Below are 6000 nucleotides of genomic sequence, written 5' to 3'. Positions count from 1 at the left end.
TCCTTCACTTTGGAGATCTCACCCATTCCAAACATTTCAACTATTATTTCTGCCAAGGACTCCCACATCAGGACTGATATCTCATTAAAGCTCCAGTCTTTTACTTGGACTTCCCCCCCCCCCTCCACTGAATTGGGACACAGTAACTACAAGATCCGAGCCCTAAATTACACTTATCACCGCCCCCCCCTTCTCAACAATCCATGTAATTTTACCAATTTTTGTGGTAAACAACAGAGGGAAAAATCTTATTTTCTAACTAGCAGAATTCTCCATAGATAGAAACTTACTTTGTCTATGAAATACTTTGATGAATCACTTTCAGTGAAGGTGGTGGGGAGATATCAGAAACAATGAAGCTTACGTAAAACAAAGTCATGTTGGAACTGCTTTGCCAGTGGGGCTGACCCACTGGTCCACTTTGGTTTTGCTAGCTATGCTTTTCAAGAGCTGAACTGTCTGGGACAGTAATGAGGATGGGAGCCGCTGTGGAAAGAGGAAGAGAAAGGTAGTTGGCATGCTGAATGGAAGTTTGGCTAAAGAATAAGCGTGTTGAAGAAAGATTTTTTTTTTTTGTTAACTTTTATTTATTTATGATAGTCACAGAGATAGAGAGAGGCAGAGACACAGGCAGAGGGAGAAGCAGGCTCCATGCACCGGGAGCCCGACGTGGGATTCGATCCCGGGTCTCCAGGATCACGCCCTGGGCCAAAGGCAGGCGCCAAACCGCTGCGCCACCCAGGGATCCTGAAGAAAGATTTTATAAAGCTTTTCGCCTGGTATGGAATTATAGATTGGCACCATTTTTTGATTGTTACTCTTCTATCTTTCCTCTTGCTTTGTGTTCATCAAGAAAACTTCTGCTTCCTTATCTTGTTCTGCTGTGCAAAACATGTCTTTATTCTCCCTCTGCTTTTAAGATGTCTCTAACAATAGTCTTGAGCAATTTGATTGTGGTATTCTTTGGAGTGTGTGCGTGTATGTGTGTGTGTGTAAGTGTTGTGCTTGGGTTTTGTCAGGCTTCTTGGATCTGTAGGTTTAGAGTTTTATCAAATTGAACATTTTTCCAGTCATGCTTTCTTCGAATTTTTTTCCCTTCTTTCCATCCCCCTCCTTCTCTTTTGCGATTCCATTTATATTAGGTGACTTGAAGTTGTCCTAGTCTGTTTATTTTTCAAAAATTCCTTTTCCTTGTGGATTTTATTCTGGTTTATTTTTAATACCATGCTTTTTGAGTTCATGAATAGTTTTTTTTTTTTTTCTGCAGTTCTGATCTAATCCAGTATTTTTTTTCCAGACATTGTAATCTTCCCCTCTAAAAGTTCGATTTGGGGCTTTTAAAAAATATCTTCTATGTCTGTATTTAACATCTTTCCTCTATGCTCTTCAACATATGGGATACACATAATAAATAACCTTGCTAAGGTCTTTGTCTTGTAATTCTCGTATCTATGTCAGTTCTGCGTTACTTTTGATGGATTCATTTTTCTCCACATTATGAATTATATTTTTCAGCTTCTTTGCAAGCTGGGTAATTTTTTTATGGCATGCCACGTATTGAGCTTTACTTTTGTGTTGGGATTTTTATATTCCTATAAATATTCTCGGGTCTCTATTTTAGAACAGTTAACTTCCTTGGAAACAATCTGATCCTTTTGTGTCTGGCTTTAAATATTTGTTAGGTAGGACTAGACCAGCATTTAGGCTAGGGATAATTATGCTCTACCCCTGAGGCAAAGCACTTCTGAGTACTCTACACAATACTCTGTGAATTTTAAGGTTTTCTAGTCTGGCTGGTGAGAATATGCACTATTTCTGGCCCTGTGTGAAACCCAGTGTTCTCTTTAATCCTTTTGGGTGATGGTTTTTCCAGTCTCAGATAGTTTCCTCACATCCGTGCTCTGATCAGCACTCTGCTAAATACTAAAGATCTAAAGATTTCTAAAATTCTCTTTTTTGGGCAGCTGGCTCCTCTCTCAGCTCAAGGGGTTTGCTGGTCTCCACCTGGGTTTCCTCTCTGTGTGCCACAGCTTGGAAATTCTCTCAAATGAGCAGCTCGGGCAATTATAAAACTCACCTGACTTTTCTGGTCTTGTCTTGCTCGATGTATAACATCTTAACAACTATTGTTTTAGATATTTTGTTCCATACTTCATCTTGGCTCGAAGTAGAAAATCAGCTATTTACAAAAGTATTTTAAAAAATAAAAAATGTTGGGGTACCTGGATGGCTCAGATGGTTAAGTGTCTGCCTTCAGCTCAGGTCATGAGCTCCAGGTCCTGGAATCAAGCCCCACGATGGGCTCTCTGACCAGCAGGGGGGCTACTTCTCCCTCTCCCTCTGCCTCTCACCCTGCTTGTGTTCTATCTCTCTCTCAAATGAATAAATAAAATCCTTAAAGAAAATTAAAATGTTTTAATATTTATCACATATGTGTATTATTGATATTCCATCAGTAATATTCTATAACTGGCTTATAGCCTCTCAGGAGAACTGTTAGATATTCAGAACTATCATGACCTAGTTGCTAAACTGTTGATAGCTTGAATTGGCTATCATGAAGGAAATGGAAAAAAGATTTTTATTCATGATATTGGTCAGTGCTATATATCCAAGCATTTCTTCTCCTTTTATATTATAGCTCCCCACCTCTCCCCAACAGCTACCTTACCAATCTATCTGGACCTTTTCTTTTTAAAAATTTTGCCTGAAATGTATCCTTAACATTTCTTGTAGTGTATGTCTCCTGGTGATGAATTATTATAGCTTTTGCAGGGTTTTTTTGAAAGACCTTTTCACTGGATGTAGAGTCATTGCTGATGTAATTAGTTGGGTTAGGATGAGGTCCTATTGGAGTATTGTGGGCTCCTAATCTAATACAATTGGTATTCTTGTAAGAAGACAGCCAGTGAAGAGAGACACACATGGAGAGAGCATCACATAACAATAGAAGCAGAGCTGGGGATCCCTGGGTGGCTCAGAGGCTTAGGGCCACCTTCATGGTCCTGGAGACCCGGGATGGAGTCCCACATTGGGCTTCCTGCATGGAGCTTGCTTCTCCCTCTGCCTGTGTCTCTGCCTCTCTCTCTCTCTGTGTGTGTCTCTCATGAATAAATAAATAAATCTTAAAAAAAAAAAAAAAAAAAAGAAGAAGAAGAAGAAGAAGCAGAGCTGCAGTTCCATAGCTACAAATCAAGGAGTGCCAAACATTGCCAGCAAGTCAACAAACAGGAACAGGCGAGAAAAGATTCCCCTCCAGATTTCAGAGGATGCATGGCCTTGCCATCATCTTGATTTTGGACTTTTACAATCTAGAACTGTGAGACAATGAATTTCTGTTGTTTTAAGCCACACAGAGTGTGGTACTTCATTACAGCAGCTCAAGGGAATGAATATCAAGGACTCATTGGATACCAGTTTCTTCATCATGGCGGGAAGCAGAAGTCCCCAAACTCCTTTAGCATTTGTTATCTGAATGACTTTCCCACCTTCCTAGATGGATAATAAATTATTGGGAGGCAAGTATCATGTCTTATTTATTTTTTGTGTTTTCCATACCACTTATTTACCATTGAATTTAACATGCATAAGGTAGATATGATATTTGTGACTTCAAATATTGGGTAGGCAAAATAATTTTATTTTCTAAAATGAATATCATTTTAAGTTCCCATCCCATTGGGGTACATGTATTTATTAAGGGGTTTCTCAGTCAGATCATGCTTTTCTCCTTATCTTTCTTCCTGGTGGAAGCTAAGTTCTGGGGAGTTTACAAAGTGTCAAGGCATTGTCAGGGAGGGTACTTGGTCTTTGGTCACTGATTATGTTTTCTTCAGAATTCTCATTCATCCTGGTTTTCAGCATCTTTCCCCAATTATATCTGCTGCCTCACTGGTGTGTCTGTCCTTCAGTCCCCGTTGATCCATGCAAGATGCTCTATGTCTTCCACATTTCAAGCAGGAGATCTTTCTGGGCTCAATGGCTTCTCTCACTTCATCTGTTTTCATGCGAATGAGAGCATGGCTATTCCTAATCTATCCTGAGTGCCTTGGGGGTCCTTCGAGACTATTTTGGGTCTCTCTGTCAAGAAGCATCACAGAGCCATGCATTTGCTCTCCATTGCTGCTATAATAAATTACTGCAACTTTAGTGGAATAAAACAACTTACAATTAATAGCTTATAGTTCTATAATTCAGATGTTTGACATAAGTTTTGCTAAGCTAAGGTCAAGGTGTCAGCTGGGCTGTCTTCCCTTCTGGAGGTCCTGGGAGAGAATCCATCTCCCTGCCTTTTGCAGCTTCTAGAGATCATCTGCACCCCTTCTACCTTCAAAGCTAGAGATACAACAGCTCTCTGACTGTTTCTATTACCACATCTCTCTCTCTCTCTCTTTTATATTTTCCCCTTCTATGTTTACAGATTCTTGTGCTTATGTTGAGCACACCTAGATAATCCAAGATATTGTCCCTATTTTAAACAAAGCTGATTAGAAACCTTAATCCAATCTTTAACTCTAATTCTCCTTTCTTATGTAACCCAACATACTCACAGGTTCTGGGAATTAGGATGTTGACAACTTGGCAGGGGCATTACTCTGCTTACCACTCTACTTACCAGTCTGGTGTGGGTGATACGTAGGAACCCAGGGCCTGGTTCTTCTCACCCTGGAAATTGGCATAACTCTCCTCTGCAAGAAATTTTGAGCTCCTGATTCTATACCTGTCTCTCTTTTGTTTTCCAGATCAGAATGTGGAGGCTGGGACACAGAGAAAGAGAGAGATTAGGGAAATGCAGGAATCCCTCTTTGGCTGACTCTCCTCCCTTTCCTTTAGCCAAAGTAATTTTAGCTTTTTCATAGAAGAACAAATAGACCCTGCAAGTATCTTCCAAATCCATCATTTAGGGATAGATTTCAGTTTTTAAATTAAAAAAAGAAGAGTTAAATTTATCATTCTCTTCACGTACAAAGCTTTATCCTGTCAGTAGCGATTCATTAAGAACCTAGCATGGAGAGAGAAACCCAACACGGTAACAAAAGAATTTGAGGGAAGGCTTGCCAGAGAGGCGGCACTCACCTGAGAAAGTGCCCAGAAGGGCAAGGAGACAGCAGAGCATAGTTCAATCTAGCCTTCATTTCAGCCTGTCTGGTCAACACCTCCTCATCTGGGATGAGATATGGCTAGTTCCTCTCTTGGAGATCAGCTGTAACAGAGCAGAGGAATCATATTCTCAACCACATTTCAATGTATGAATGACTTGAATGACTTGAATGAATAAGTGATATTACAGATGGGGATGAAGAGTGAGGAGAAATTTTTCTAAGGCATGAGCCATATGGAAGTTGCTCCAAGCTACTGAGTTGTGACAATCATCAGAGAGTCAGGAGCCAGCTGGCTCCCCTGATCTGGCTGACATGTCTCTTCACCCTCCAGTCTGTTGTGCCATCTCTAGGGAGGAAGACCACATTGCTCTCTATGCGTAATGATGACACTGAGCCAATGCAGGCGACCGGTTACGTCAGCTGTCATGGGCTGTGCAGGACCCACACAGCCTTAGCTGGTGTGAAAGCCTGCCAGCTAAATGGAGGGATGACGTGGTCTCATCAAGAGCAGGAACGGTCCCTTCTCCCTGTATCTGCAGCCACCCTCTGTCTCCCTCCCTTCACTGGCTCAATAAAAATTCCAGGAGCAGACATGAAGGCCAGAAGGGAAAGAAAAGGAGAAAAGACGCTGCATGTGTGCCTATGGGCACGGGTCCATCCTGGGCTCACTCTCTCTGATCCCGACATGCATACATGTTTTTTTAAGATTTATTTATTTATTTATTTATTTATTTATTTATTTATTTATTTATTTATTCATGATAGACACAGAGAGAGAGAGAGAGAGAGAGAGAGAGGCAGAGACACAGGCAGAGGGAGAAGCAGGCTCCATGCAGGGAGCCCGACGTGGGACTCGATCCCGGGACTCCAGGATCACGCCCTGGGCCAAAGGCAGGCA

Source organism: Vulpes lagopus, chromosome 4, assembly GCF_018345385.1.
Source record: "Vulpes lagopus strain Blue_001 chromosome 4, ASM1834538v1, whole genome shotgun sequence".
In the NCBI taxonomy this organism is placed as follows: domain Eukaryota; kingdom Metazoa; phylum Chordata; class Mammalia; order Carnivora; family Canidae; genus Vulpes; species Vulpes lagopus.
Note: the sequence above shows the minus strand (reverse complement) of the source record.